At 35.1% G+C, this 22,136-nt stretch overlaps 1 protein-coding gene across 3 annotated transcripts in view; it reads right to left on the reverse strand.

The window, feature by feature from the left end:
* SRGAP1 (SLIT-ROBO Rho GTPase activating protein 1) overlaps positions 1-22,136 on the reverse strand; it is a 309,032-nt gene that overhangs the window by 249,385 nt on the left and 37,511 nt on the right. The window lies entirely within an intron of this gene.

Genomic DNA, 22,136 nt, shown 5'->3' on the forward strand with positions numbered 1-22,136 from the left:
TTCTGAATCCAATTCTTCCTGTGCAACAAGAGAACTGTTCGTTTCTGCACACATATATTGTATCTAGGATATGCTGTGACATATTTAATATGTAAAGGACTGCTTGTCATCTGGGAGAGGGAGTGGAGGGAGGGAGGGAAAAAGTTGGAACCAAAGTGAGTGAAAGGGATAATGCTGTAAAGAAATTTTTTTCAAAAAAAAAAAAATGAATTAGAATGTTCTTGTAGAAGAAAAAAGTCAGTGATGGGATGAGGTGAGAGGGAAAAAAAGGAAATTTACACAATAACTTTATTATATATTCAAATGGAATAGCAAATTATGCGTAATAGAGTTGCAGTTCCACGTGCAATCGTCTTTTAAAAAATATTATGGTATGAAATTCTTGTTTTATTCCATAAATTAAAAATAAATTAAATAAATGTGGGGGAGGGGGAATAAAAAATCATCGGGTGAAATTCTGAAAACTCTGCTTACATTCCAGGAATAGTCACTGAAAAAATAAATGAATAAGATTGTGTAATCTTTTTTCCAGAGCTCTTCAAAAATTGGAGAAATTCTCATGTCTGAGGAAAGTTTGGTGACAGTCTTTCTGAAAGCAAGGAAGGAGTCAGATTCAATGATACTTTCAAGTCTCTTCTTGATTCATTGATATTATGATTAAAGAACTGCTATGGAATCTAAGAAGGTATCCTCAAAAGGGAAAAAAATAAAAAAAGATTCCAAGGCAAAAAAAGGTACCCTGGAGACAAGCAAAGAAGGGTGACAACAGACAGCAGTCATTTCTCCTTACTTTGAAAGCTGGGAAAAATGCTTAGTTTTGTGAAGTCCAAAAGTCACTTTACATTGACATAATTTCCTCTTTTCTTGAATAAAGTGAGATACTTTATTCATTACTGACACGAACCCTGCACCATATCAGTCTACTTCCAAAACAAAGGTTGAACCCATCTGTATGACCTCAGAACATCAAACAGTTTGACACACAGTAGATCTACTACCCCTCCTTCTTTACATCTGGAAAAGCATTTACTTGTTTTAAGTCAGGAATGGACAAAGATGGAAAAAAGATTATGCTGCAGTACTTCAACCCCAATCTCCATCAAGTTTGTACTCCAGACTCCAGAGATCATTTACTTCCAATATGAAAAATAATACATAAGGAATCAGATCACTGACCCTGTCTTTTCCTTATCGATACTCATTTAGGACTAAATCCTTTTGCTGTCTAGCCCTGTCAGACAGTGCAATGAAGAAAGAATGGACAAAAATCCCATTTACTATCTGCTCAGACTAACCTGATTCCAATGGAGATAAAATTTTTATTAAGTACCCAAGAAGACCATTTCAAACAGTCATACAGCAGTTTCCTTGCTAGTATAAACAGTAATAATGACAATATATTCTCCCTACCTGAAAATAGTTGGATTTTAACAACGGTCATGGGGATGATGAAATACTCTTTCTCTCCATTTTAAGCACGGTGAAATGGAGGCAGAAGGCAGGGAGGCAAGGGATTTCCTTTCATGTAAACATTCAAAAACTGATTTCTATAAAGTTTTATGCTTTAGTCGCTAGTCCACACTGTCTCTCCCTGAAATGTATTTGAGCAGAATAAAGAAAAGAAAACTAAATTTAGGTCTTTATAGTAAAATGACTCAGGAAAAGCCAATGGAGAAGAGCTTATTTCAGGCATGATTTCCACCTTGCTTACTCTAAAATTAGAAGTTTATGTTTCAGGATACTAAAAAAATACTTCCACTACAAGTGAAAGCTGAAATGAGCCCAGCTTGTTTGGGTAGGCTTTATTTAAAACATTTAGCATCACTTAAGAATGTAAAATAATCCCAGCAAAGACCATATATTTTTACATCTCTAGGATGGCTGTCAAGAGTTCATTCAAAGTTTGACAACTGGGGAGCAAATACACTATGCAATATTGGTATCTCATACAAGACACTGTGAAAAGTGATACAGCACTTCTGGGTCTGGAATTTAAGTCTGGCTTAATTTAGCAGTCATAGAGAAGGCAGCAATCAAATGGGGCTTTAAGGAGATCAGCTCAGTAATGCCATATCTGTACTGCCTACATGAATCAGTATAGCCTCGACAAAGGCATTGAAAATGAAAAGTCACTTGCACAGGCCAGAAGCTTGCAAGACAAACATACACAAGTTGAAAATCTACTTATTATTTTTTAAGCTTTTTATTTTTTAAATATATGCAGATAGTTTTCAACATTCACCCTTGAAAAACCTTATGTTCCAAATATTTTTTCTTTCTCCCTTCTCCCCCCTCCCCTCCATGGTAAATAATCCAATATAGATTAAACATGTGTAATTCTTCTATACATATTTCCACAATTATAGTGCTGCACCTGCACACACAAAACAGATCAAAAAGGAAAAAAAAAGAAAAGAAAACAAAATGCAAGCAAACAACAAAAAAAGGTGAAAATACTATGTTGTGATCCACATTCAGTCCCCATAGTCCTCTTTCTGGAGGCAGATGGCGCTCTTCATCACAAGTCTATTGGAAGACCTGAATCATGTTATTGCTAAAAAAAAAAAAGCCCGGTTCATCTGAATCGATAAACAAATAGTCTTGTTGTTGCCATGTACAATGTTCTCTTAGTTCTACTCAATTCACTCAGAATCAGTTCATGTAAGCTCCTCCAAGTCTCTCTGAAATCATCCTGCTGATTGTTTCTTTTAGAACAATAATATTCCACAACATTCATATACCATAACTTATTCAGCCATTCTACAATTGATGGACATCCACTCGGTTTCCAGTTTCCTGCCACTTCAAAAAGGGCTGCCACAAACATTTTTGCACATGTGGGTCCCTTTCCCTTCTTAAAGATCTCTTTGGAATGTAAACCCAGAAGAAACACTACTGGATCAAAAGGTATGAACAGTTTGATTGCCCTTTGAGCACTAGTTCCAAATTGCTCTCCAGAATGGTTGGAAAAGTTCACAACTCCACCAATAATGCATTAGTATTTCAGTTTTTCCACATCCCCTCCAATATTTGTCATTATCTGTTCCTGTTATCTTAGTCAATCTGAGAGATGTGAAGTGGTAGCTCAGAGTTGTCTTAATTTGCATTTCTCTGCTCAAATAGTGGAAATCTACTTATTCTTGAGAGATGAGAAAACTCTGAGAAGGCATATTCACTGGACAAAGCTTTTTTAGGTTGGAGAGACTTGAGGATCAGAGCACAAGCTAGCTGTCTTGAAGTGTTTGAAGGACGGTTTCCTAGAAGAGACATTAGATTTGTTCTACTGGTAAAACTAACAGCAATGAGTTAGAAGTTGCAATGAGATCTATTTGGGATTGATACATAAAATAAACAAAAAACCCTTACTAACAAGCAGAGATGCACTATAAAAGAGATTAGTTTAATTTAAAAGGTAATGATTACTCCCTCAATTGGGCAGCTAAGTGGGGCAGTGGATAGTAGACTTAGAATCAGGAAAATGAGTTAAAACCTGGTTTTACTAGTTGTATAACCCTTTGTAAGTCACTTAGCCCTCAGGCTATTTTTTTTTTCTCCTCAGGTCCTCATCTGTACAAAGGAGACACACTAGAGAAAGAAATGGTAAGTTACTGCAATATTTTTGTCAAGAAAACTCCTTGGGTATAAGTCTATGGAGTCACATAGAATTGTCTAGGACTGAACAAGTGAAAAACAATTACTTCTTCAACTGGAGCTTTTTAAGTTGAGAATGGACAGACATTTGCTATGTATGTTAGAAAAGGACTTCCTGTTCAGGTTTTAAGTGAACCAGATGGCTACCACAGAATCCAACTCTACAATTTAATCACTTGAGTCTGTGCAAGCTCACAATGGTCTTTTGGAAGCATCTCATAAGTGGAATTAGGACTAAACTATTTTTGTGAAATAACTAAGTTTTTCTCATATTTTAACATCTGTGAAGATGTTATGATTAAATTTAGTTCTTTTTATATGCACTGCAAATGTTTATTGGTATTTCTGTGAAAATAATGACTTTAACAAGATGTGATTTTGTAGTGAGCCTTTAAATAAGAGAATTGACCTATACATATTTCATCTAGATTCATGATTTACTTAATAATCATCCCCATACTTGTGTTTCCATAAAAAGAGCAACAAATATCACAGCACATAGGGAACTTGGACTTGAAGGAGCACCCAGTATACACCAGCCAGGGCTCTTTAGATAATAAAAAGAGTTACATTTGACCTCATTTAAGCATTTCAAAAAAAAAAAAACAAAAAAAACAAACAAGAGCAAGAACAAGCCTGATTTGAGAAGAAGCCCAGAGGAAAGATTCAGTTCTTTATTCTCTTATTCATCCATAGTATGCTCTTATCTCTGTGACAGAATATCATATTAAATGAAATCATGGATCAGGCTAGAAGACAACCAATACAAGCGGAGGAAGTATATGTGGTTCCACACACACACATACACACACACTTCGGCAAACTCCATTATCCTACTTTACACTATTGAATTATTTACTTTACTTCTAATGGAAAAGCACATAGTTGATGTAACTGGACTGTAGCTTATTAGCATCAATGACTTGCACATGAGAAGGCATCAGTGAACACATGGCTAACTAGAAAAGCTGGAGCAAGAATATCAAAAAATAAAGATCACAAAGTTACAATCTAGAGGCACCTGATGTATGTCAGAATTAGAGGTGTGTGTGTGTGTGTGTGTGTGTGTGTGTGTGTGTGTGTGTAATGTTCTTTTCTCTAAATTATGATCGTTCTCAGGGAGCAGATTTCTTGTGGGACTTCTGGAGGCAGCCTTAGTTTCAGTTCAGTATAATAATCACCTCAAATACAGCCAGGTGTTAAAAAAGTCCAGTCCTTTATTGTCTCTTTCAAAATAGCCCAGTTAGTTTTCTTAGAGGCCTATCTCTCTCCTTGGTTCCACAAGCTCTTGCTGCTTGTCTCTGCCAGCTTCTGCCTCCAGCTCCCTCTGAATCCTTCGTTCTGCCCAAATGAATCCTGGCTTCTCAATCTACCAAAAGTCTCTAGTTGATTTGTGGGAGCTCCTTATATATGATCTCTTAAAGGTGTGAACTCAAAGTCTGACTCCTCCTTCGAGAGTGGGATTGTGGGAGCTGTGACTTGTGAATCTCCTCCACTGAATCTCCCAAAGTGCCTATCAATTTCAGTGACTTAACACCTAGTAAGAATCCTAACATATATGTGTGTGTATATATATGAAAGAGAGAGAAAGAAGGGAAGAAGAGAGAGAGAAATATATGTAGAGTTATCTATCCTCCAGATTTGGAAAGAATCATCGGACCTCTAATAAACTACATAGTTTAGGTTTTTCCAAAAAACACAGCCAAGAATCTCAAACAAACAGGTGAGATTTCAACTTATGCTAATAAAGAAAATACCTACATCAATCAGATCACCATTCAAATATGAAGAAATGGATATTATCATCTCAGATTATCCCGTCCCAACAATTTACTGTTTTAACATGGGTTGACTAGAAACCGGTACAATATTTTTTACTTTTTACTTTGCTTATATCAACACTTTAATGCTTGACGTTCCATACATTTTTACATAAAATTTGCATGCCTCTTAAAAGTCTAAAGTAGCACTCAAAAATCAGTTTAGCAATATAGCTCTATATTTATGAAGTTAGAAGAGAGTTGTTATTGTATTATACAGTGCTTAATGTTGAAATTTATTTAGGTGAGTGCAAAAGTCAGATAAAGAAATCAAGATGATAATCCATACACCTGCTTCTTTAAGCTCCAAATGAATCCAGAAATAGAAGGCTGGCTCACAGTCACATAAAAGTATTTGGGACAACAGGAGTGATGGAGAAAAACCAATTTCCTGTTAATGATATCAGGTAACTATGTGCATCTGCTAGGCAATGAAAGTCTTCTAGGCAAAATAGCAATCTTCAGTTGCTAAAAGTGATTTTTAGATTATCTTTCTTTCATTTCATTAGTTAAACAAGTACATGGAAAATGGAACAAGGTCCTTATACTCCAGAGCTCATACTTGTCTCCCATCTAAAATTATTTCCCCTTTCTTTTTTTCCAATCTAAGCCAAATCTTTGCTTAAAGACCCAATTCAAGACCCTAACTCTTCTGAGAAACCTTTTGGAATCATTGGAATCACAAATTCTCTTGAAACACCTATACTCTCAAGTTATATTAAAGTGGTTTGCACATTGTTATCTTTATTATTCTAAGAGCTTCTCCAGAGCAGGAACTGTTACTTACTTTTCTTGAATGGCAAACAGTAAGTGCTTAAAAAGTGTTTTGTTGACTTGACTCAAGTTGACTGACTCAATAAATAATATACTCATTTTACTGAATAGGAAGCAAAATCAGAGGGGTGAGATGGATACCCAAGGATGACAGAATGAATGAGTAAGAGTTGAAACTCAAATTCATATTGTCTGGTACATGACCACTGTCTTCTCTACTACCCAACTTGCCTCTCAACCCCAATCCCTATAACTCTTAACATTTCTCTATGAATTTGAGGTGCTCTTTATGCATGGGAAGGCCCCCGATTTATAGGCAGATTTTTTAAAAGCACACCACCTTCTATAAGTGATAAGAAATATTTTATTATGATCTCCTTTAAGTTAATAGTAAACAATTCAAAATAACAATAGGCTCTTTTTTTGGTATTTTTTTTTTAAATGAGAAACAGACTCAGTTTAAAAGGAAAAAAGTTGCATAGAATAGATTTGTGGTTTCATGTGCAATCTTTTTTTATTATACTATGTTACAGAAATTATTTTGTCCCATAAATTAAAAAAAATTAAAAAAAAAGTAAGCTTCTTGAGAACAGAGCCTACATCCTGTTTTCATTTGTATTTCCAACAGATATAGCAGAGGAACAATAAATGCTTACTTATTAATTATTAACTACATATATAAAATTATCCATTAATACCAGTGATCCATTAATAGTTACTGAAAAAAGTCACCTAGAGTTAACATATACCATGTAATTCATATCCAGCACACTATTATCAGTTCCCAATGTAAACACAGAAGCTGATTTCTTTTCAATATAATGCCTTGGTTACTCTGTTCTGGTTCAGAAAGCTGTTGGATCAGCAAACCAACTGTGAGACCTCCAACACAACGACAAAAAGCAAATTATGAATCCCAGCATAACATGTAGGACTTGGCCAGGCCCAACCAGGGCAGTGGGAAAGCCTGTAGCACCATCAGCCTCAGCCCCAAAGAGCTTGGGACAATTTCCCCTGTGTCACAGGAGTAGAGTTCAACTTTTTAAAATGAGCAAAAAAGCAAAAAGAGCTCTGATCTTAAAAAGCTACTATGGAGACAGGGAAGATCAGAACATAAACCAGAAGAAGATAGAAAAGACAAAATGTTTTTAGATGAAAGAGAGAATATGAACTAATCTCCAGCTCAAAAGGCTCCCTTGGAAGGTTCAAAAAAGATCTTAAAATGAGAGATAGAAAAAAATTGGAAAAAGAAATAAGTACTATACAGAAGTATGAAAGGTTGGGGGAAAGAATCAATAGAAATTGATTGAAGAAAACAACTCCTTAAAAAATACAATTGGTGAAATGGGAAAAAAAATCCACTGAACAAAACAACTCCTTTAAAAATACAATTGGCCAAATGCAAAAGAAGTTTAAAAAGGTAACAATAAAGTAATTCACTGAAAATGAGAATTGAACAAATGGAAGTGAATGACTCAATGAGACATCAAAAATAAGTCAAAACAAAAATGAAAAAAATAGAAGAAAATGTACATGAAATACCTCACTGGAAAAACAACTCACCTGGAAAATAGATTACGGAAAGACAATCTAAAAAATTATTGGACTTCCTGAAAGCCATGATGAAAAGAAGTGCCTGGACAACATTTTTCATGAAATCATCAAGAAAAACTGCCTGATATCCTAGAACCAGAGGGCAAAATAGTCATTGAGAGAATCCATCAATCACCCCCAACAGTAAGACCCCAAAATGGAAACTCCAAGGAATATTATAAATTTCAGAACTACCAAATCAAGGAGAAAATACTGAAAGCAACCAGAAAGAAACAATTCAAATATTGAGGAGCCCCTATTAGCATTATTCAAATCTAGTAACTACCACATTACAGGATCAAAGGCCTTGGAATATGATATTCTGGAAGACAAAGGAGCTTGCACTGCAGCCAAAAATCAACGATCCAGCAAAACTAAGCATTATCTTTCAAGGGAATAGATGGACATTCAATGAAATAGGGGATTTTCAATCATTTCTGATGAAAAGACCAGAGCTAAATAGAAAATCTGCTCTTCAAATACAAGACTCAAGAGAATCATAAAAAGGTAAAAAGGGAAGGGAAAAAAAAAAAAACTGTTGAGTTTTTTTTTTCACCATAAAATTCTGAAAACATCCCCCATAGAACATAATCACACAGATACATGCTATTTCATCTATCATTACAAAACAAGAGAGGAAAGTCGAAACCTTGAGAAGTCAAACAGCTGTCCAACTCTGCCTCTGGGCAAAACTGGTTCCTATCTTCAAAGATAGTAACTAGACAATACTTATTTGTGTTCCATGGCCTCACAAATTCATTCTGATTTCTACTCTCTAACCTGAATTCCTTCTACTATAATCTGCTAATCTAGTCAGCCCTTTTATTAGAAGACAGAGCTTTGTTTGCTTGCTGGCACTAATAACACGTGCAAGTATATCTCTGACATGTTCTCTAGCTGTTCATATATATATTTAAGGGGAGGGAGAAGGGAGTATGATTTCATTAGCATATGGAAATCCCAAAGAAAGAAATTCCCTTACCATACAAACCAGTGTCTTATTGTCTTAGAGAATTGCTTAGAACAGGGCTTCTTAAACTTTTCCCACTTGTCACTACTTTTCACCCAAGAAATTTTTATACAACCCCATCTTAAATCTGAGCGGCATTGTTTCTGGCAGCATTTGTGCATGCACAGTGCAAAGTGTGCATGTTGTGTGTGCGATCAGAACCAGGCTGCAGCGAAGATGCATGATGCAGCACTGGCAGGTGCTGCCAGAAACACCCTGGATTCACTGAACATTTGATTTTAAATTAATTTCTAGTCACTGTGTTCAGAAACCTTTGACTGTTGCCACATTTTTTGTGACTTCCACATTGTTATGCAAGTCCATAAGGGCTTGCAACCCACAATTTAAGCTTTGGCGTAGAACATGAAGAGGTTAAACGACTTGTTTAAAGTCACTCAGTTTTCTAATCCCCAAAGTTGGCTTCTGTTGCTGTGCATGTTTATATGCGTGTGTGGGGGGGGGGGGGGGGGCGGGAGGAGAGATGTGTACACACCTACTTTCTTAGCACAATGGCTGGCATGTAGTAAATGCTGCTTACCAAATGTAACTCACTGGCTTATTATATGTATGCATGTGTATTTGTGTATATTCGGACATGTATGTGTGTTGTATAAACACACACACCTACATGTTTACATGTAAGCATATATGTATAATTATAATACATATACACACTTATGAATTGTCAAATCCTATTATCTATATAATTCCTCTTCTATAGAAAATTCTTCCTGTCTTTTTTTTTTTTAAAGGAAACTTCAGACTTGAAACCATTTTTATTTACAGCTGTCACTAGTAAGAGGAAGCCTGATACAGCAGAAAGAGTCTGGATGAAGACAAATGCCTAAGCATACTTTCTGCCTCTTGGCAGAGAGGTGAAAGCTGATTTCTATGTGGACAATAATGCATAGATTTCCAGAAAAAAAAAAACAACTTTTTTTTTCTTTGTCTTTACTTATTTGTTGTAAAGGAGGAACTTCATTAGGGCCTAGGAAGGGAATAGTGATAATAGCACATACCCTCCCTCTCCCCCCCCAAAAAAAAAAAAAAAAAAAAAAGGAGAGAGAGAAAGAAAAAACACAGATGAGAAAAAAAGGGTGTTTAGAAGGGAACATAGACAATTAGGGTAATGTTGATATTACCATGTCATATTTTATTTACATTTATAATATACAGATAGCTAGCTAGACATAGAAACAAATATATATATATATATATTCATGTGCATGAATACACACACACACATACATTTAGGGTCTATACACAAACTTCCTTTTTTCTCTTTCTCTGTATCTGGTAATATTTATATTTCTTGATGACTGTCAAGTCGTAATAAAAAAAATACCCAAAGAAAGAAAAAAAGGAAAAGAGAGAGAGAGGGAAAGAGAAAGAGAAAGAGAAAGAGAGAGAGAGAGAGAGAGAGAGAGAGAGAGAGAGAGAGAGAGAGAGAGAGAAAGAGAAATAAAGAAAAAAAGCAAGAAAGACCTGACTTTAAATCTTGTCTTTGCTCATCACACTCTCTCTTTGGGCAAGTTATTTGGTCCTCATGTCCTATACAATAATACTACTGTTCTTTACACATGTTTACATGTGCAAACATTAACATCAGACACATGTATGTACGTGATATTAGTGCCAACAAGGAAGCTTAGCATCTACTAAAGATAGGCTAGTATAGGCTAACAGATTACAGTAGGAAGAATTCAAGTGTCTCCAAATGAGTGAATTTCATTTTACTGTATCAAAAATGCTGTGCATAGAAATCATTACTCCTCTCAATCTAAAGATGAGGAAATAGATTCTTCAAGAGATGAATGATTTACTTATGATGCACATAATCAATGGGGTCCAGAGACAGGATTATAACTAGATCTAAATTCTAGGCTCCAAATTCTCTTCAGTTCCTTCCAACTCTTCCTTGTTGTTCAGTCATGTACCATTTGGGGGTTTTTTTTGGCAGAGTTGCTGGAGTGGTTTGCCATTTCCTTCTCCAGCTCATTTTACAAATGCGGGAACTAAGGCAAACAGTGTTAATTGACTTACCCAGGTTACACAGGGGGTGTATACACAGACTCAGTAGTCTGGATTTTAATTTAGATCTGTCTCCAAGCTGGGCATCATATCCACCATGCCACCTAGCTGCCCATACAACTCTTCCTAGGAACTTTTAAACCGGATAGAAAAAGAAACAAACAAACCAACCCTAATCTAATTTCATTAGTAATAAAATTCTGTTGTATATGTAGTTTCTTTTCCATTTATGCCAGCTAGGTCTGGTTAGAGCGTCATGTCTAGAATCAGGAACTCACCTTCCTGAGTTCAAATTTAATTTCATACACTTCCTGGCTATGTGACCCTGGGCAAGACACTTAGCCCTGTTTGTCTTGTTTTCTCACCTGTAAAATGAGCTCAAGAAATGAAAAACCACTTTGGTAATTTTGCCAAGAAAACCCTAAATGGAGTTCACAAAGATTTGGACATAATTGAAAAAGACCAAATCATTACTAGGTAGAGCTAGTCATAGGCAAAACTTTAAAAAGGGTAAGGTCATCTTTAGCACTCTTTGTCTTCTCACTACACAAGTTATATTCTTAATGAAAAGGCCAACATTTTCATCATTTTGAAATACTTGAAAGTAAAAGCACATAAGGTCATATATAAAAACTCAATAAAAAGTAACTTTAACTAAGTGCACATCATTACACCATGAAAAGGCCTCATTGAGGCCTTTTGCTTTTGAACTTTTGGTTTTTACCTTGCTGTAAGTAATTTGAGACTCAATAATGTGCTTTCAAAATGCCTGGTTCAATTCCCTAACCTTTATGGGATGGAAATCTTTTATAATACATACCAAACCATCCACTATATTTTTTAACATCCTGCTAGTACATTTAAAATGGCTATGAGAAAGCATACTATGTAAATGCCACACAAATTGAAGCATCCATTATGCCTGATAAAATTACATTTTAAAATTAGCTAAGGGAAAGAAAAAATTCCTGGAATAAGTGCTCTTGCATATTTTAAGATATTTAAAATTATATGCTCCTTTAGACTTCATAGGAATATTATAAAAGGCAAGAGGATGCTGAAGTTGAAAGAGAACCAATCTCTCTCTCTCTCTCTCTCTCTCTCTCTCTCTCTCTCTCTCTCTCTCTCTCTCTCATACACACACACACACACACACACACACACACTCTCTCTCTCTCTCTCTCTCTCTCTCTCTCTCTCTCTCTCTCTCTCTCTCACACTTTAGATATGGGACCCTGAACAAGTCAACCTTAACCTCTAATTGTTTTGAACAGCTCTCTAAGACTTTATATCACAGAAAAAGTGCTGACTAAGATTGCTAGTGATTTCCTTCATTAATTAGGAGCTCTCTATATTAAGGAAATGATAGATGCAGTCTTTCTCCCCCTGATAAAAATTTTTAAAGGTCTTTATCTCTATTATACTCTATAAAAAACATAATATTTCTTTTACCCATTTTGAAATTTGAACAAAGTATTGTGTTCGTATGTGCTGAATCAGGTTCTAAGCAGCCATTATCAACCCAGGGCAAGTTTTAAACGAATTAAAAGAAAAAAAAGTGGCTTCCATTCAGTTTCCTTGTCAGCACAGGAAATCCTGCATGAGTTGTTCCATGCTCTAAACTTTCATTTTATTCCTATCTAAAAACTAACATTAGCTACATTTCTCAGGAATTTTTCCTCTTTCTATCCCCAAAAGTTTCTAGCTCAGGGATCCATCTGAGACAAGGTCAGCAAGCAAAGAGAAATAGGTTCTTATCACTCGGCAGCAGCTGTGCTGAGAGGGTAAGATAACACTATTTCAAGGTGTTCAAACTTTTAAAAAATTTACATTTTCTTTTTAATTAGCATGTATTGTGCAAATATTAACAAATATATTTCCTAATACAAAGGAGAAGAGAAAGAAAATTGTGTGACCCCATGAATCTCTATAGCTACAATTTTGTTTTTAAAGTAAACAAAGGTATATAAAATCTAACTTGGAAATTCCAAGACAGGCCGGTTTATCCCCTTTGGAATTTCATTTTGCTCTCTTCTATGTATTTTTAAATGTTTCAATGACATTCTTCTTCTTCCTTTTTTCTCTTTTCTTTTTTCTTCCTCTTCCTTCTTTGTTCTTCTTCTTCATATCACTATCACTATATAACCTTCTCTTCTTCGAAACCCAGATGCTTCCTTATTAATAAATAAGTACACCCTGATTCATACATCTATTACAATTGTTTTCCCTTGCAATGTTGTCAACAGTGTAGAAATTGTTCTTCTGCTTCTCCTCTTGTCACTGTAAAACATCCTTTTGAACTATCCATTCATCTCTGAATTTCTTTTTCATCATCTCTTATGGCATAATACTTCATTTCATCAATATACTATAATTTGTTTCCATAACTAATGCATTTTCCTCTTAGTTTCCAGTATTTAAAAAGTCTGATACAAAAAATTTTGTGTCTAAAAGTCTTCTACCTCTTCTCTTAATCTCTTTAAAAAATATATAATATGCCTATTAGTGGGATCATTGCCTCAAGGGTATACATAGTTTAGTAACTGTTTGGGAAGGGTTCCAAATTTCTTTACAGAATGATTGGATCAACTTACAGCTTCACTAACCATGCATGAATTAGTGTGTTGTACTCCAACATCTCCTGTAACAATTGTAATTTTCCTTTTCTGTCACCTTTGCCAAACTGAGTATGAGGTATATGTACAACAGTTTAAATTTGCATTGCTATTTATTTTTGCTCATTTGAAAAAAATTTTTTAGTGCTTATTGATAACCTAACTTCCTTCTTTTAAGAATTGCCTGTGTGCATCCTTTAATGATTTTTATTTTGGTGACTAGTTCTTGTCACATATTTCTATCAATTTCTTCTAAATCTTGCATAATACATCTTTAAAAAATTGAATCAAAGACTTTTCTCATTTAATTTCTTCCTTTCTAATTTAAATTTTATTGATTTTGTGTATAACATTTCCAACATGTTTATTAAAACTGTCCATTTTAACTCATATGAGCGTCTTTATCTCATGTGTGATGAATTCTTTCCCAATCCATAGTTGTAAATGTTATTTTTCCTTATTTTACTAATCTGTTTATGAAAGGACTTTATATATCTATGTCATGTATCCATTTGAAGCTTATCTTGTTATAGTGCAAGATGATGATCTAAACATAATTTCTGCCAAACTGTCTTCCAGTTTTATCAGCAATTGTTAAACAGGTTAACTGAATATTGTGCTACTTCATTTGATTGCTTCTTCATCATGTATACTCAATCTTTCCCCCAATCAACTTTTCTATTTCTTAATCATTAAGAATTATTTCAAATACTCCATAGTTGTATAATCTGATACCTGATATGGCTAGGCCCTCTCCTTTTCACTTTAAAAAAAAATTTATTCTCATGCAATTCATTACATAGTTCCTCCCAATATTTTTGTAATTGTTTTTTACTATTTCTATGAAATAACTCTTTGAAAGTTTAGTGTAGCACTTAGTCTGTAGGTTAATTTAGGAAGTGCTGTCTTTTTTTTTTTTAATTAGATTGGCATGGCCCAACTGTGAACAATAAGTATCTCTATGACTTTTTTTTTTTTTAAATAATCAGTCTTTTCTATAAAGAGTATTTCTCTTAATTCTGACATTTTCTTCTCAGCTCTGATGTTTTCATCGGGAATGTTTTAAAATCCTTATTCTAATACTATAATGGCAAGTAAGTATTCAGGAAATCATTTTATTTTTAGGGTTATTTTTATTCTCCATTTCAAATAGTAAAGTGAAGTTGTTCCCAGACAAGTTGAGGATTTTAGGCAGCCACTGTTGTCAAGTCTGGCTCAGGAAATTCTTTTGGCTGTCCTATAGGCTGACCTGAAAACTCATTGACAAATAAGAAAATGTTTCCTTTATTCCAAATAATGAAGACATTGGAGTCAGGTGGGGCCCTCAAAAGGAGGAAAGCAGCAGGAATTCCCCACCATTCTGTTCTCCAAGTTCTCCCTTTCCTTGTCTTACTTTCTCTAGCTCTTTCACATAGCTCACAGTTACAAAAGTAATTTTTTCAGGGTCTTTTTCTCTAAGTAAAGTGTACGTACAATCTATATAGTAGCAACATACGTGTGCTATTAAAAAATAAAATAAACGCAAAGAGAGGAAAGAACAGATTAGATAGCCTGCCTCTCAAGGCTTCTGCCACCTCTGAGTAAGGATCTCTCTACTTCAGAGCATCCCTTTGGGGCAAATGTAAATAACCCCTGGTATTCCTTGCTCATACTTTAGAGTTTGTAGCTTTACCCCTGTGTCATAAAAAAAATACTATAAATGTGAAGTCTAACTGGGTTGATGGAATGATTTCCCATTCCTAAAGGCCTGAATGGTGCTGGAATAAATGGTGAAACAATGTTAGCCGTAAAACCTGTGTTCCACTTCTAACTCTGCCATAAACTTGCCAGTGATTTTGGGAAAGTCATCCGACCTCTCTCAGACCCATGTTTCATAGTTAGGAAATATCTTGAGGCAAGATTTGAACTCAGATGTTCTCCATTCCATAGGAATTAAAGGTGTGGCACCCTGCAATCTGAAAAACCTATGTAAAAAATTGACCCTCGATCCATACTAGAGAGCTCTGAATTATTATTAAAAAAAAACAAAACAAAATGTTGCTATTATACAATACCATACATTTGTTCTATGCATTTCTGAGTTTCTAAACTTTTTTTTTGTACTGTCTGCTTTCAAGTGTCAGCTATAAAGTTTTACAAAACTTCCCCAAAATTGCCATTTAATCTCTTATGCCGACCCACAATCTATCAAAATCTTGATGGGGAAAGTCACAATGTGGAAGGAATAACTACATAGCATTCTTTTCCCCTATGCTACTTAGATGCCTCTAATAAATACCTCACTGCCTCTAGTTATTTATTCCCAGCTAGATTTCCAAAGCCTGAATATTCTTATAATAATGTTTGTCTACCAGGACTGGAACCACTATTCTCAGATCTTCAATTTCCTAACTACAGCTTGAAACCAAAGCTTTGTCCACAGAGGCCCAGGAATGACACCCTGTGTTTAGCTGACATCCACAGTACATATTTTCTAATAAGCTAAACAATGTTTGATTGGGGGGGGGGGGGGGAAGTCAAGGGAAAAGAGCATAATCAAAGTCACATTAGATAAAATAGAGAAAAGGCCAGATTTACTTAGCAAAAGCTAGCATAAGAGACAGAGTTCACAAGATCTAATTTTGCATTTGTATCCAATCATGTCCTTCCAAAGGATAACAAAAGTCTCAATTCCATTCTTAGACAACATGCCCTCCTATCTAACAAAGTAATTGACCACAACTGATGGTCTCCAAAAACAAAACAAAACCCAAAAACAGTACTTGGAAGAATCATCTATGGCTGTTCCAGCTTCCATTAGCTCAGTATTTTAAAATAAATAAAATTCTTACCTTTCAACTACAAAGGTAATCTCCCTAGACCCTCTCCCCCCGACTAAAAACAAACAAACAAAAACCCAAAAGTACAATAAACCAAACGTATTAACCATTTTGCTTTCTGCCACAAGGAATTGTTTTTTTTTTTTTTAAACATTTCATGTCTTTAATCCAGAAGTATCTATCTTTGACAACACTTCATATAAAAGTATCTAAATCCAAAGATATAATCGCTTTAAAAGCTCTCTGGCTAAAATGGGATTCTAACAAATCCTAAAATGTAGCTTTTAAGAAAGCCATTTTCATAATGATCATTCAGTAGCAACATTGTTATTGTTACTCAATTGATGAATTTCACTATTCTGAAGAACTTTTCACAAGAGATTTGATGATTTGATTTAGTTTGGGATAATGGAAAAAATATGCTTCAAGAACTGTATTCAAATCTCTCTGCTCACACTCACCAGACCATAAGTCACCTAACTTCTCTGTATCCCAAATAGCTAAAACTATATTGATTGGTAATCTGCCAAAATTCAGAAAGTTCCTGAATCAATTCTATCATTTATTATTCAACCTGAAAAGTACAGAATCCTTCAAAATAGATTTATTTTGTAATATTCAGTTTTGCTAAGTAAATAGTAAGTATTTCTTAGCATGAATTTATTTTAGCCTTGTAATAACATTTTGGGAATGTTTTTAGTGATAGGAACTAAAGCTGGAATTTTTAAATATTTTTTTGGCATAGGGAACTCCCACTTCTGGAAACTCCCTCTAGCAATAGAGGTCAGCCCTTGTAGACAACTTACAGTCTTAGAGAAGTACCCATGACACCATGAAGAAATGACTTAGGCTGGGGTCTTGCTTTTGTTCAATCTTGTCTGATTCTATATTTTCTTGGCAAAGAAACTGGAATAGTTTGCCATTTCCTTCTCCATGCCCAAAGTCATATAGTCAATATTTCAGAGTAAGATTTGAACCCAGGCTTTCCTCTATCCGTAATTGCTTTCAAATTTATTTAACTTGCCTCAAATTTTACCAGCCTCTATCTGACCTCTACCCCAACTCATACCTACACATAAATAATATTCACTGCTTGTAACTCTGGGGCAAGAAAGCTAAAGATCTCCCCTAAAGAATTTTTAACTATTTGTGTGTTTGATGGGCAAAGCCCTTTGGCAATCTGATGCATGTACCTGGTATAGAAGGACTTAAATGCTTACTTCCTTCTTTTTTTCCTTCTATAAAGCATACAGATCACTTTTCAAAATCATGTTTTTAAATGCATAAATAAAATACCTAGAATAACAAAGGAAGTCAATTATGGTCAAAATAAAATTAATGGATCCCAGGTCAACAAGTCCTCCTCTAAGATTAAATTCCTGTCACTTTACTTTTATGCATCTCCATATCCTCATGTGTAAAAATAAAGGGGAAGGTGATTGGGTTACATGATCTCTAAGATTTACACTTCTGATCTTTTAATCATTCATAACAACATTTCTGTAGACTAGACAAAGTGGAAATTCCACTTTGCACCCTATCACTATTTTTTCCATACAAGAAGGAACTAAAATGTGAAAATGACTTTATTCAAGAGCATATTCTTCCAGGGGCAGCTAGGTGGCACAGTGGATAGAACTACAGTTTTGGAGTCAGAAGGACTTGAGTTCAAATTCGGATCTCGACTGCCATGTGAGGTGAGGAATGCTTTGAAGATATGATACCTAAAGCCAGTTAGGACACTTAGAGTTGTCCAAACAAAAAAGTGGTCAGGACTTGTGTAGAACCAAGTTTCTTTGACATTTTGTCAGGCCCTTTTGGGTATTTCTCTACATTAAAACACTCCCTTCAGAACCCAACTTAGCCCTGCCATTCCCCAAAGTCTCATTCAACAAAATCATTTCTTTCTTACCTAGCCTTAATCACTGATTATAATGGCTATAGCCCCAGTCAAACTGAGACCCGTTAAAGCTTAAAAAGACCAACATTTCCCAATAAATCCAGGGGTCACTGCCAGTTGTCCTGATCTGTATATTACTCTGGACCCAGGTGTCTCTGGAGGGGAAAGTGAGGCAGGTGACTTTGCACAGCCCTCCTTCACTTAAATCCAATTTACTTGCATGTCATGTTAACACCTCCCTGATATCAAGGTTCTCTTGGAGAACCAAAGTTCAAACAAAAAATCTCTGTGATTAGGAGCTATCCCATTGAGAACCAGGTTATATAACTAGTTTACTTTCCTTCTTTCTTTCCTTCCTTCTTCCTTTCCTCCCTTCCTTCCTTCCTGAATATCTTGCAGTTCATGGAATACATTATTTTCTTAAGAACTATACCTTAAACTCAAAACATTCTAATTCTCATTGATTGGTCTCTGTTTTGGCCTGATTATTAAGTGAATGTAAACAGCAATTTTTATTTGGCTAGAAATCCTGAAGGTCTTTCTCTCCCAGATTGGTTCCTTTTTATTGTATTTATTTTATTTATCTATTTATATATGACTAGGTTAAAAGAAAAAAAAAGGCCATTCTTTGCCTCATTTCTTTCTTCCCTAGGTTTAATCACTGAATGGGCTATTATTTCAACCTGAGACCAAGTTCTCCCACTACCTCCAGGCCATCTCCAGTCATTCTGATCCTGACCATTAGATCCAGATGGCTCTGGAGGAAAAAGTGAGGTTGTAGACAGTCCCGCCCTCCCTTAAATCCAATTCATTTGTATGTTCTGGATCACTTCTCCTTCACCCCCTCCAATAGCAAGCATGATCCTCTTCAAGAGTAAAGGACAAACAACAACAAATTCATCAAAATTACCTCTTCCCTTTAGAGGTTTTCAGGAATTTAAATCAAAAATGGATTTTTGAAGTCTTCTCCATTTTATAGGAGAGAAAACTGGATCTTTCAGATAATCAATAACTCATCCAAAGTTACACAGAGAGTAAATGGAAGAACTGGAATATAAACCCAAATCCTATAAATCCAAATCCAGTGCACTTTCCACCTTACTACAGTGGCTCAATTCAATTAAAACTGAGCTCTTCTACTTCAAATCTCTACTCCTGAATGCAAATAATCTAAGCTAGGTGGGTATATTATTATTTAAATTCACATTTCTATGTTTTGTCTTCCCATGAAGTCAAGTATATAATACATATACTTTTTTAAAATCTACTCCAAAATGGTCATACAGGATAGAAACCAGAGACTTAGTGATTGCCTAATAAATATGTGTTCAAAAATAATACCAAAGAACCAATTATAGGAATTCCTAGTAGGTGTGAGTGACTGACAGCCTCTCACTCTAGAGGGTAATTTGCATTTTTAAAGAAGCAGTTCAAACTTAAATCAACCTATAGTTGGTTAAAATAATTTTTCTTTCACATGTGACAGTGAAGAATTTCAGGCAATGGGAGAAAAATAATTTAGGGCAGAGAGGCTTTTCTTAAATCATTCCACAGAGACAAGGCCTTGCCCTGATTCTGGACTGAAACTGAAAGGAAGAGGTAAATCTAAAAAAAAAAAAAATGTATAAAAAGAGAGAGAGAGAGAGAGAGAGAGAGAGAGAGAGAGAATGAGAATGAGAATAAAATTTAGTGAGTGAATGAATATAAGGACTAAGGAAAAAGAGAAGCCAAAAATAATCCCAAGCTTTTCAATCTGTGGGATGGGAAAGCTTATGATGTTTCACACAGTGATGCAGTGCATATTACCAAATTACTTCAACAGTATTCATAAGAGATGGACTTATGGCCATTTATGCTCTTGAGTGCCTCTCTGGATACTTTCTAGTTTATCAATATCTTTCTTAAATTGTGGCACGTAAAATGGAACACAATATCTAGATAAGGGCTGATGAAGAACTAATATCTCCTTATTTCTGGAAAAATGATGACCTCTCTGAAAATAGCCAAAATCACATGAGCATCTTTGCCTACCATAAAACACTACAGATTTATATTAGACATGCAGTCAATTAAGACCTCTGGATCTTTTTCAGACATAGTTCTAACCATGCTTCCTAAATTTTATACTTTTTTTTTCTTTTTAGACCCAACTGTAAACTTTTATATGATTTCTACTTAATTTCATCTTATTCAGTTTATCTAACTTAGGGAAGTCTTTTTGAATCTTGGTCATCTAACCAATTCTGGTTCCATTTTTATTAAAGTATCACCATTAGAGATCACTGGGCGTGGAGTAAGGAATATTTTAGTTCAAATCTGGTCTCAGACACTAACTACCTGTGTGACTCTGGGCAAGCCATTTAACCCCTGCTTGTCTCATCTGTAAAATGAAGATAATAACAGCATACACTTCTCAGTTTGTTATAAAGATCAAATGAGATAATAATTATAAGCTGCTTAGCATAGTGTCCCTTGCATAGTAGGTGCTTAATCATTATAAGCTATTAATTTTTTATTATTATTATTTTTATTATCTAGCATACATCTTTACCACAGGAATAATGAGCTATCTTATCAAAAAGCTGTGGGCATCTCAAAAGATCTGCCCTGTTAAAAAATAAAAAAAACTTATCCTCAATCTAATCAATATGACTTGCCCAAACCCATTATTATTATGACCGTAGACAAGTGTACGAGGAGCAGGTTTATTTGGAGGTATCACCCTTACCTTTCAACTCTTCCACTTACTACTCACCACAAGGTCCCCTTGCAAGAAATTCCAATACTTTGGAGTTGGTCAGTCTCTATTCCCATTGCCCCAAGGTTGGGGGAAATATTGATGGAAGGAACCTTTGATTCTTCTGCACCACAAATTAAAAAAAACTCAGTATATTTTATAAAAGAAACATTGTGAAATTTAGTTATTAATTTGTGGTTTTTGTAATGTTATTGGTGAAATAAGTTTTTCTGGGCCACCCGAAAAATATACATTTACAAAGCCACTTCTGCTTTCTGGGAAAATGTGGCCCAAGTTCCAAATAACAATTTCCACACAACTTTTGGAATATAATCTACTATACATTGGGGATTATCTGTATAAAATAAAGTGTCAGATTATGTGGTGCAAATAGCATGTCAAGAAGTTTAGAGAAGAAACTGGAATCAGTATGGGACAGTGGTCTTAGAACTTCATAGAGGTTCTTGAGGAACAAGAACCACTAGAATAGAAAGTGGGGCCAGGAGAGGGCTAAGTGTTTCAAGAGAAAATAAACAAATGAATGAATGAATAAATAATAGTTTTTGAGCCTTGGGCAGAAGGAAGTTCAGTACAAAAGGAAAGAGCATATGAGAAGATTTCTATACAGCTGAAGGGAAAGAATATACACTGAAGAATATTATCACCTCCTCTCAAAAAGGGTGATGAGGAAGAAGTTATAAAAGCTCAGACTTCCAGCTCAGACTGCTTTGACACTACCAGGGGCTAAAAATGGGTTGGGGAAGAAATGTGGTTTGTGATAGGGACCCTATTGCTATCAGACACCAGACAGGAAGGACAGAAATCAAAAACTGGGACAATACTGTAAGTATTCTCTAAGTTCTCTAGCCTAAAGCCAAACCTGGTGACCTCAATCTAGTTAGGGTTCTTCAGTGTAAAATAAAAAGATGAGGAGGGAAGGGAGTATGTGTCAAAATAATCATGAACATATGTATGAAAAGGAAAGGAAATAACTTGATTAAAGATTGTTGGAGAAGAGTATAAGGTAAGTTCACAGGTTTATTGTTGTTTAGTCAATGAGTTATGTCCAGCTGTTCTTGTCCTCATTTGGGGTTTTCTTGGCAAAGGTACTAGAGTGCTTTGCCATTTTCTTCTTCAGCTCATTTTACAGATGAGGAAACAGGCACACAGGTTAGATAATACCAAAA

The sequence above is a fragment of the Antechinus flavipes genome, chromosome 5, assembly GCF_016432865.1.
Source record: "Antechinus flavipes isolate AdamAnt ecotype Samford, QLD, Australia chromosome 5, AdamAnt_v2, whole genome shotgun sequence".
Classification (NCBI taxonomy): domain Eukaryota; kingdom Metazoa; phylum Chordata; class Mammalia; order Dasyuromorphia; family Dasyuridae; genus Antechinus; species Antechinus flavipes.